This window comes from Neoarius graeffei, chromosome 19 (genome assembly GCF_027579695.1).
Source record: "Neoarius graeffei isolate fNeoGra1 chromosome 19, fNeoGra1.pri, whole genome shotgun sequence".
Lineage (NCBI taxonomy): Eukaryota > Metazoa > Chordata > Actinopteri > Siluriformes > Ariidae > Neoarius > Neoarius graeffei.
Window position 1 is genome coordinate 628992 of NC_083587.1, and position 11971 is coordinate 640962.

Sequence of the window (11971 nt, forward strand, 5' to 3'; positions counted from 1 at the left end):
AAGGTTCAACATTCTTTGAGTTACCTATACCATTTTCTGAAGTGAGGACATTTTTCAACAAGGCCACTGAAACCTGTGTTCTGAAAGCTAACTCTGACAAAGCTTGAAGCTTCTGCTCACAGTCTGACCATGGGCTATGACCAGCAACCCTTTGAGAGAGGGAAAATTTTCTTACAGATAACATCTGTATGATATGTATGTGTGTGTGTGTGAGAGGGACTTTGCTGTGTGGTGCAACAGGAACCATCTGCAGCTCAACACCTTGAAGACCAAGGAGCTGGTCATTGACTTTGGGAGGTCCGGACCAAGGTCACGCCCAGTTCTGATCAAGGGAGTTGAGGTGGAGGCTGTGGATTCCTACAAGTACCTCGGGCTGTGGCTGGACAGCAAGCTGGACTGGACTTGCAACACCAATCACTTACACAGGAAAGGACAGAGCAGGCTATACTTCCTTAGGAGGCTGCAGTCCTTTAACATCTGCAAGAAACTCCTGTGGATGTTCTATCAGTCCGTGGTCGCCAGTGTCCTGTTTTACACTGTGGTGTGCTGGGGGGCAGCACATCCAAGAAGGACACATCCAGGCTGGACAAACTGATCAGGCACGCCAGCTCTGTGGTCTGCATGAAGCTGGACTCTCTGGTGACGGTGGCATTGGACTATGGACAAACTATTGAACATCATGGATGATGCCAGTCACCCTCTGCACACCATCATCAGCAACCAGAGGAGCCTGTTCAGTGACAGAATGCTCCTTCCCAAGTGCAGGACAAACAGACTTAAAAACTCCTTTGTCCCTCACACCATCAGACTGTACAACTCCTCTCTGGGGGGGAGGAGGGGTAACAGGAGGACAGAGGATGGGAAGGAGCAGTAGCCTAGCCTAACAATAAGCAATACTGGACAATGTGCAATATAATGTGCATATCTTATTCTTTTTATATTTGTATGTGTAAATACTTAATTTACTTTAATTTATCTAGAAGTTTTTTCTCTATTTTCTATTCTCTCTTTATCCTGTAATGATGCTGCTGGAATCTTAATTTCCCTAAGGGAACCCTCCCAAAGGGATCAATAAAGTTCTATCTAATCTAATCTAATCTAATCTAATCTAATCTAATCTAATCTAATCTAATCTCCACTCAGTCCTGCATGCTTTTGGTCATGATATCACTCCTGCAGCCCCTTAGAAATGGGACAGTGTAAAGTTGTTTTAAACTCGAATAAAAATCAAACCTTTGCATGGATGTGAACTTTTCCATGGAGAAATCAGCTGAGTGGAGCAAGATATATCATGTCTTATTATGGATGAGAAGATTCTAAGTTTGGATGGCATGGCTCTCCTTTATCCCATGCAATGTTCTGGATAATACATTTACTAACCACAACAAAGTTCTAACTGCGAGCCACACAACTAAATAAAATAAAAATTGACAGTTACTTTTCTGGAAAACTCCTGGGTTCTCCTGGGTGTAAAGGTGGCCTTTAAACTTTAAGGCTGTCCCATATGGTCTAGTGGTCAGGATTCCTGATTTTCACTCAGGTGGGATGGGTTCAACTTCTGGTATGAGAATGCATCTTTGTTGTGTCACCCTAGTTGCAAGTCATGCGACCTTGAGTGAAATCCTCATTTCATAGGCTCTCACTTTATCAGTCCTTTTTTTGCCAGGTGTCATGATGGGACAAGAAGTCTAATGACAGAGCAGAAGATTCCAGGATTGACTTCTGGCTTACTCAGCTTCCCCAACAACACGCATGCATCGGGCCGATGTTGGCCTAAGATCGTATAGGAATACTCTTAAATAATTTGATCGTACAATGATCGGCCAGAGAGCGGAGCCAGTTTTTTTCACAACTGCTCCCATCTACGTCGGCTTTTGATTGGCCCAAAATCGAGAAGTACCCTACACATTCATCGGGCTAGTGTTGGCCTCAGATCAGCTATAATTAGATCATGACATCGGCTATGGGGCGAAGATTATACTTTTTTTTAATTTTTGTGTTCATCCCTGAATCCCATCTACATCGGTTTTTGATTGGCCCCGGGGCATTTCTGAGAATGCGCTGTCTATTGTAGTTCCCCAAACACTAAAGTATAATGTCATATTGCATAAAAATTCTTCCCGTTTCCTGTTTAACAAAAATGTGCCATCTGATGTTATTTTTTACATACCGACTATCTCAATGGGGACACTTTTATTTCAAATAACTGTGCAGACACCCGCTGTCTTCTGTGGCAAAATAGCTTAACCATTTATTAGTGCTGTGCATTGCCTGCCTGCTGCTGCTGGCATCAGAATGAACTCTAGACACTTTGGAATGCAATTCACAGAAATATGCTCATGCATCTTGGGGACTTTCACTATATAACGTAAACATGTTATTATCTTTGCATGGGTATCAAATGACTAACCTATTTATTTACATATGTTCCTGGTCCCTAATCGACAATGAGAGAACATATTCCTAAACTTCTGCGCATCCTCTAAACTTGAAATACCCCATGCATCTTCTCTACCTCTGTGTGTCAGCACGCATGTGCGAGATCTTCTTCGGGTCTTACAGTAAGCGGTTGGCAGCCAGCAGCCTTCAGTGCATTTGACTGAGTGAGAGCAGCGTACTCAGCCAACCATTTTTTTTTTCAGGTACATAAGTCACTTTGGTGTTTTATCACTTTGGTGTTAAATGAAAGGAGGTAGCATTAATAAACTTAGAAATGTAGTAGTATGCTGGTAGTTATGAGCCGGTGTGCAATACGTTAAAATGCTAATGTTTGCCTGGCCTCGTTAAAGGGCTAGATCCAATGACTGTATACAATACAGTCTATGGCTAGTTCAGTTAGCTATCTAGCTAATTTCCATCTGGAAAATTATTCCCATAAGCAGTCGGTTAACATGACATTGATAGTAAATCAGTACTTTATACTTTTACACTGCAACTTAATGCAGTAGTCAGCTATTTTCTGTTGGGAAACGTTTGTAAACGTGCCTTAAGTTTGTTGATAGCTAAGGTATCCACCACAAGGCGGGAAGTCTAGTCAGACCAGGTTGCTCCATGGTCTGTGGCCGGATTGAAGCATGGCAGGCAGAGTAGATTACCAAACTTATGTATTTTCATACTAACAACACTTTGTTTCACTTTACTGGTGTGTGTTATTAATACTGCTCATGTGTAGAAATTAGCGCCGTGTTTGGTAGTGACTTGTTTTCATCATACCAGTAATGGTGTATTTCTTTTGTACATGTTTTGGTTTGTATTATTAATATGGATCACGTTTGGAAATTATCGCCATGTTGTATAGTTTATAACATTTAAAATATGTTATATTTCTTAACTGCATTGTTACCTTCGGTGGGAAACATGAAATTTGTTTATCATCACCATAGCAACACCACTCTACCATGCAGGATTTTTCGGAGGAGTTCAATTTCTTTTTTAACTCATTCGGAGAGCCTTGGATGCGGAATTTCTTCCACACCGTTCTATCTGTTCTGACCCAAATCACACACGGATTGCGGATCTCTATAGACAATGAATGATTTCCCTTAGTTCCCGCAGCCGTATTACCGGACTTAGTGTGCAGTGGGCTTTAGTCTACTTTCAAACGTGTGTGTGCATGCCCAAATTGGTCGATTGAACAATGTTTGATTTTATTGTCGTTTCATGTTATGCAATATGGTAATATTATATGACAGGATGCTGTTATCTGTGGAGGGTGAAATGTGCCATGGTATAAATGCACCAATAAATATTTACTTTTTCAGATACTGCTAGAAATGACTTTGCCTTTTTTGTCCCTAAACCTTTTTGTCCCTAATAGGGCTGAACGATTTTAAGAAAAAATTGAATTGCAATTATTCTGGCAGATATTGCGATTTTGATTTCAACCACAATTTTTTTTCTTTAAATCGAGTTTCAGTGCAAATTAATTAATACAATGAATTCCATAAAGCTAATGCAAGAATGAAAACTGAGGTCAACAGATTTCAAATGTAGGCCTGTTTATTAACATTGAGTGCCTGAGGAACAAGTTATAATAACTTAAAATAAAAATAAAAAGAGAGCCATCTTTCTTAAGTAAACTTTTGCTTCTTTTACTTTTCCCATCTACAACATACACGGACATAAAAAAAGGTTGATCAATGGCTCAGCAGCATCAAAATATTGCACTTTTGTAAAAGAATGTACATAAGCATTATAAATTATAATAAATAACAAAGTAGAGCAAAAAAGTCTTACCTTAAAAGTAGTGCAAGAATGGCTCAAGGGAGCTAGCTTATGAACATTAACAACATCAGCAGCAGTTACAGAAATTCAACCCCTGTACTCAGAAGCCTGTACTTCTTTTTCACACAAAGTGGCAAGAGGAAATGAAATGTAATGGTAGTTAAAATAAAACACAATAATAAAAAAACGTACAAATGACCCTGCATTTTCCCCATCTACAAAAGATGTCAAACATTAAAAAAAATGCCATTGCATCTCTCTGCCCCAGGCGTTCCACAGTTAAACAAAAGCAGTATTGGGAGACTTCAAAGTTTACCCATGAAAGGGTTAATTTTTCTAGTCTTCTCACAACCCGTCTTAAAATGCAGATGATCCACGAGTTACACATTTTGTATATTGAAAACCTGTGTTCTTGAAGCATTTTGCAATAAACTTGTGTGAAATTAATGCAAAAATATTGAATATAAAGCTGCTAATGGCGATAGACAGCCTTTCTATGGTGTTTGTATTGTTAAAGTAGCCTTGTGCTAACAGTTTGTCAGCTAATGACAGCTTGACAGCAAACTTGTCAGCGTTTCGTTTTTTCCCCTCCCAAACTGTATTTCAGTGTTCCGAAACAAAGTCAAGACCTACTTCAGGCAAACGAATTATGATTGTTACCGGTATACTGACCTTAAGGGACAGAGAGGGCAGAGTAATATAGCAGAGACGAGAGGGACGCTGCGAAGATAATACGCACTCTTAATTACAAACATACACACTCGCACAAACACAGGTTCCTGTACTTACCAATTGCAAGATGCAGTCTGTGTCTGAAACACTGCAGTCTGGTCCATTGGTTAAGTTCCATTGCTTTTATCATATTTGTAGCGTTGTCTGTTGTTATGCACGTCTGGGCCTCTTCTTTTAGACCCCAGCTTGACAAACACTCTTTCAGCCCCATGGCAATATTCTCTCCTGTGTGCTCAGTGGGGAAGTATGGCCAACGTGCTGTTTTTCTTTGGGATCAAATCCCCTGACTCCACTTCAGCTCCCGCTTCAGCCATGTCTGAAATTGAATGACCAGCTACACTGATTGGAGTGGATAACACGTGACCTGTCCACGTGCAGCATGCAGCTTCTTGATTGGTAGCTGACACAGAGTGTTTTTACACCATGCTGGGGCAATACGCAGAGCTTACATGTGTGAAATTATTGACGAAACAAAATATGGGTCAGTTTAGGAGCACTGAGAAAAACTGCGGCTTTGACGATCCCAAAATCGTGTTGTCTGAGATCGCGATTTTCGCTTGAAAACGATAGATCGTTCAGCCCTAGTCCCTAAACTAACTACTATTTGCCCTAGTTTTTCAGATACTGCTAGTAATGACAACAATTAAAGCATAATTCAATCAGAAGGTTTGTGCCAATTTCCAAAAAGCAATAACTTAAATATAAAACTACTTCTGTCTGTATGTACAGCAGCATTGTCTCCCAAGATGTTTCTTATATTTAATGTAAAGTGATGTTTTCTTTATTCTCATAACTTTCCTTTTTTGTCCCTAAACAGTGTATCGTACCACAAGCATTGACCTGATTGTCCAGGGAAACAAGGTAATTTTAAATAATGTGGTTTTTAAAATGACAAATGTAGAAGGGACTCTTTACCATAATGGATGTGTCAATTGTAACAGGACTAAATGTAGCACCTGTCTGGGACCGTTTCAACCACGGCTGCTTGTGAGGAATACAATAACTCTGAAGGCTTAAGTGCAATTACAGCTGGGTCACAGTTACCAAAATCATTGCAGGCTTGAGACAGGGTTTTTGGTGAGTCTTAACCCTTTAGGTGGCAGGTATTTCAAAAAAATGTTGAATGTTGGCATCTAAATTTCAAAAGGCTGTGCCTTGAAAGTGATAACAGATAGAGTAAACTGTAAATGAGAAAAATATTGAGGATGACCCAAAGTTTATGTTGGGATTCGCATATTGTGATCTCACAGGGTGGTGTCCATCTTGAATTTGGATTTTTTTTTCATGAAATTCAGAGTATTTTTGATAAATAACTCGATAAAAACTTATTTCATAACATTCATACGCCATCCCAAAACAATACATCATAAACCAACAGTGTACCTTATGGTTAATATGGTGCCATATAGTGACAAACACTTGTAAATGGTAGGCTTTTGCCTGCAGAGGCCTAAAGTGTAACAATATATGCAGGTGACACTAAATTTTCAGCATATTACTTCTCATTGTAAGGAACAGGACACAGGCCTACTTCATACTTATTACACCTGTATTTTGTCTGATCGTAGCCTTTGGGGCAGGTACAGTCAGAGCAAACAACACATACTGGCTGATCATCTGCACTGTATAGCCAGTGACCCTGTAAGTCTTACTATCATTTCTGTAAACTAATGTGCATAGTGATTTGTTTTAGTTATGAGCAAATTCATGAAATTAGTTAGACAAAGGCAAAAATATGGGGCCAAATAATAATTGGTCATCTCTAATCCCCTCTATATCCAATTGGCTCATGAAAGGCCTTTATCCATTATTGGTATTTTCCTCATCACTGTTAAAATACAATTGATGAGCTTGTGCTTTTTTGTTTTCTTTGTCTTGCTTATCTATCTAGTATGGCAGGTTCACCCTCATACTGGACACTGAAGCGAAAATCCAAGGCACGTGTTAATCAGCAACTGGCATCCATTCATTGTAGATTGGCTTCTAGCAGCATTGCTGAGGATGAAGAAATGGCAGAAGATGTCCCTGACATTCCTGTTGATGTTTGTGAATTGGAGGATGACTTCCTGTGTGTGTCTGTGTGTGTGTGTGTGCACTGTATGTGTCAATGGCCGTTTAAGTTAGAGGCCTGTGTGTGTGTGTGTGTGTGTGTGTGCACTGTGTATGTGTCAATGGCTGTTTAAGGCCCTGTCCACACGGCAACAGATTCAGGTGAATCTGATAAAATTGTTTATCATTTCGGCCTGGCATCCACACGGCACTGGCGTTTTGGGTGCCCCAAAACGAAATCTTTTGAGAACAGGTCCCAGAGTGGAAAAATATGGCAACGGCACCGTTCCGAAGTCGTCTGGATGAGTAGAATGGATTTGTTTACGATGATGTCACAACCACATGACTGTCAGTGCTTCACGCCGGGTAGAAGTGTAACGAACTCGATGCGAGTTGTCAACAAATCCTATAACTTGGTTCATGAAACACGCTTACAAAATATTTTCACTGTGAATATTTATTGTGTAATGGTGCAAAGTGAGAGAGAGAGAGAGAGAGAGAGAGAGAATAGCCCTTAGGGCAGAGTCTTTAGTCCAAACACTGCAGAAGCTAATGTGGCTAATGCTACAGAAGAAGGGGTTTATGCGCATGCGTCAACTTCTTCTTCTATTGTTCTGGTGTCTCTGATGGGACCGTCTAACAGTGCACCTAGAGGTGTGGCATGTGTATTGCATCGTTTTCAGCAAGCGTTGCGTTGCCATATGGACCCGAAAGTTAACTGATCCGTTGCCCATGTGGACGCTATATTTAAAAAAAAAATCTCGTTGCCATTGTCGTGTGGATGTAGCCTAAGTTAGAGGCCTGTGTGTTTACTGCCTCTGTGTCTATGGCTGTTTAAGTTAGAGGCCTGTGTGTGCGTGTACTGTATATGTGAATGCCCATTTAAGTTAGAGGTCTGTGAGTGCGTACACTATGTATGTGTCCATGGCCATTTAGGTTAGAGGATTGTGTGTCTGTGTGTACTGTTTGTCAGTAATTCCATGAAACAGTGTAGCATGAGATGGCCTGCAGTGTAATAACCCTCACAGTAAAAAGAAACAATAGGCAAATATATGCCATCTAAGAATTAGCAAAGTATGGGTGTATGGGGTGTTCGGGAGGGGTAGTACCTCTGACGGGGGAACAGTCGCACCTTTGGGTGGTTCTTCCGCTTTGGTCCCCACCGGCACTCAACTGTCACATGTGGCTCCAAGTAGCTGTTTGCATGCAACAGCGGCCACGCCCCGGGAAACCGCTTCGACTGGCGGACGAAACCATGTGAGGGTAGCCGACGGGTCTGATACCCTCGGTGAGTTAGGGCTTGTCTACCTATGCATGCGAAGACTGGACTCCGGCAGACCACGCGGATGAAACCACCAGACTGGTTCAACGGGCAGGAAGGCGGATACAGCACAGCGCTGTGGAGCGCAACCAGGGCACAGTGAGACACGTGGGACACTGATGGCCATCCACTGCATCCTGACTCATCTCCAGCCGTCTCGACCATGTCTTGCTACTGGACATAGATGGGCCGGGACGAGAGAGTGAGGCTGACGACTCTGCACAACTCTCCCTCACTTTAATCCAACTCACGCGCAAGTCACAACTTCACCCATTATCACCCAACCATTCTTCATCATCATTCTTCTTCAAGTCCTGCGGCGATGGGGGCGTGGCGAAGCGACAGGTGTGGATACACTGGCAGTCGTAGTCACAATCCTACACGTAGGCGGCTCAGGCCATAGGGTCGTCTTCCATCAAACTGAAGCAGCGCTGGTATTCGGCAGCCACCTGAGCGTCGGAGCAGCCCTCTTCAGGACAGCACTGCTCCCCCCCTAGCCTGGGGAAGGGACTAGAAAAGGTGTCCCAAAAATTGCCTGCTTCACCTTACCCTGGCCAGCTTGCCGTGGCTGGCGGGGATCCCTCTATAGCGGTAAGAAGAAAACAAAATCTACAAAGATGATACCACTCATCTTAAGCACATGGAATGTGCATACACTGTTGGACCGTGCCAGGACTGACAGACCTGAGAGGAGGACTGCGCTTATTGCAAGAGAGCTGGCAAGGTACAGGGTACAGATTGCCGCCCTTAGCGAGACACGCTTTGCTGATGAAGGTCAACTGTCAGAGGTACACGCTGGCTACACTTTCTTCTGGATTGGACGCAAACAAGAAGAACGTCGTGAGGCGGGAGTTGGATTCGCCATTAAATCCAACCTAGTCAACAAGCTGGCTACGCCCCCTAAGGGTATCAACGATCGCCTGATGACTGTCCGACTGCCACTGCCCAGAAAGCGGTATGCCACACTGATCAGCGCCTATGCACCCACCATGACCAACCCTGATTAGGTCAAAGAAAGATTCTATGAGGATCTGTGAGCGACCATTTCCGCCGTGCCCAGAACTGATAAACTCATCATCCTTGGTGATTTCAACGCCAGAGTAGGCACCAACCACGCATCATGGGAAGGAGTCCTAGGGAAAAATGGACTAGGCAAATGCAACAGTAATGGCTTACTGCTACTGGAAACCTGCTCTGCACACCAGCTACTCATTACCAACACAGTCTTTCGCCTACCCAACCGTAACAAGACGTCGTGGATGCATCCTCGCTCCAAACAGTGGCACTTGCTGGATTACATCATCGTCAGGCAAAGGGATAGGCAAGACGTCAGAGTCACCAAAGCTATGTGCGGCGCAGAGTGTTGGACAGATCACCGCTTGTTGATCTCAAAGCTCAACATCAGGATTCAGCTACCCAGACGCCCACAGGGAAAGAAGGCCCCAAAACGTCTGAACATCTCAAAGCTGAAGAAAGATGACATCAAGCAGTCACTGGCTGAAGAGATCGACAGCAAGCTGCAACAACAGAGTTTGGACTCACAAGATGTTGAGTCCGACTGGACGATCTTTCGTGATATCGTCTACGCTGCTGCCTCAGAGGTGGTGGGTCCCACCACACGAAAGCACCAGGACTGGTTCGATGATAACAACGAACGCATTCGGTCTTTTTGGACGAGAAACATCGCCTTCATCGAGCACACCTCAACGATCCGTCATCAGCGTCCAAGAAAGCTGCATTCTGCAACATCAGAAGAAGTGTACAGCTGGAGTTACGCCAAATGCAGGACACATGGCTCAGCGAGAAAGCCGATGAGATCCAGTCTTATGCTGATTGCAATGACATGAAGAACTTTTACAGTGCGCTCAAGACTGTCTACGGGCCTACTTCGTCGGGGTCGTCTCCACTCCTCAGTGCAGATGGGAACGTACTGATCACTGACAAGGAAAAGGTACTTGAACGCTGGGCAGAACACTTCAGTAGCGTACTCAACCGCCCATCTGTCATCAACGAAGAAGCGATCACAAGGCTGCCTCAGGTTCCAACCAAGCACTCCCTTGCCGACGCTCCTACTGAAGCTGAAGTGTAAAAAGCAGTGAAGCGCCTGTCAAGTGGAAAAGCACCGGGTGCTGACTCCATCCCTGCGGAAATCTACGCCTCTGGTGGCCCAACTCTGATCAGGAAGCTCACTGAGCTATTCCAGTCCATGTGGAGCCAGGAGAAAATCCCGCAGGAACTCAAGGATGCTTCTATCATCCACTTGTACAAGCGCAAAGGAAATCGGCAGGCATGTGACAACCACCGCGGCATCTCGCTACTCTCTATTGCCGGGAAGATCTTGGCCAGAGTTTTGCTGAACCGCCTGATTGACCACTTGGAAGAAGGACTATTACCTGAAAGTCAGTGCGGGTTCAGACAGGGTCGCAGCACAGTGGACATGATTTTCGCAGCACGTCAGCTCCAGGAGAAGTGTCGGGAGCAGAATGTCAGCCTCTACACCACCTTCGTGGACCTGACTAAGGCTTTCGACACTGTCTGCCGAGAGGGACTCTGGAAGATCATGGCCAAGTTCGGCTGCCCTGCAAAGTTCATTTCCCTGGTCAGGCAGTTCCATGACGGCATGCAAGCTAGCATACAGGATGATGGAGAGCACTCAGAGCCATTTCCTGTCACAAACGGCGTGAAACAGGGCTGTGTCCTCACTCCGACACTCTTCAGTATGATGTTCTCAGCCATGCTGACTGACGCTTTTCGTGAGGGTGACATTGGAGTCGACTTCAGATTCCGAACTGATGGAAAGCTGTTCAACCTACGGAGACTGCAGGCAAAAACCAAAGTCCAGGATGACGTCGCCCGTGACTTTCTCTTTGCTGACGACTGTGCATTGAATGCTGGTACCCAGTCTGACATGCAGGAAAGCATGGACCAGTTTGCCAAAGCCTGCGATGACTTTGGTCTGACAATAAGCACAAAGAAGACCGAAGTGATGCACCAGCCAGCTCCTGCAACTCCCTACACAGAACCAACCATCACGGTCTACGGCGAGAAGCTGACAGTGGCGGACAAGTTTGTTTACCTTGGCAGCACACTGTCACGAACTGTCAGCATCGACGAGGAGGTGTCATACAGGATTGCCAGGGCCAGCTCGGCCTTCGGCAGACTCAGAGACAGAGTTTGGGAGAGAAGAGGAATCAGCCTCCAGACTAAGCTAAAGGTGTACCGTGCTGTCGTCCTACCCTCTTTACTGTACGCCTGTGAAACATGGACGGTGTACAGTCGGCATGCCAGACAGCTGAACTCCTTCCACATGAGATGTCTCAGAAACCTGCTGCACATCAAATGGCAGGACAAAGTGCCAGACACAGAGGTACTCCAGAGAGCCCAGATGGAGAGCGTTCATGCGATGCTCAAACGCTCCCAGCTCAGATGGGCAGGGCACGTTCTCCGTATGCCTGATGAGCGACTGCCAAAGAGGTTGCTGTATGCTGAACTGAAGGAAGGCAAGCGGTCTCAAGGAGGCCAGAGGAAGCGCTACAAAGACACACTGAAAGCTTCCCTGAAGTGCTGCAGCATCAACCCTGACACCTGGGAAACAACGGCACAAGACCGTTGTGCATGGCGCCACGTGGTTAACTCTGGTGTGTC

General features: G+C 44.5%; 1 protein-coding gene across 1 annotated transcript in view; it reads right to left on the bottom strand.

The window, feature by feature from the left end:
- The window catches only part of zgc:163040 (uncharacterized protein LOC100038789 homolog), a 90181-nt gene that overhangs the window by 47434 nt on the left and 30776 nt on the right, over positions 1 to 11971 (bottom strand). The window lies entirely within an intron of this gene.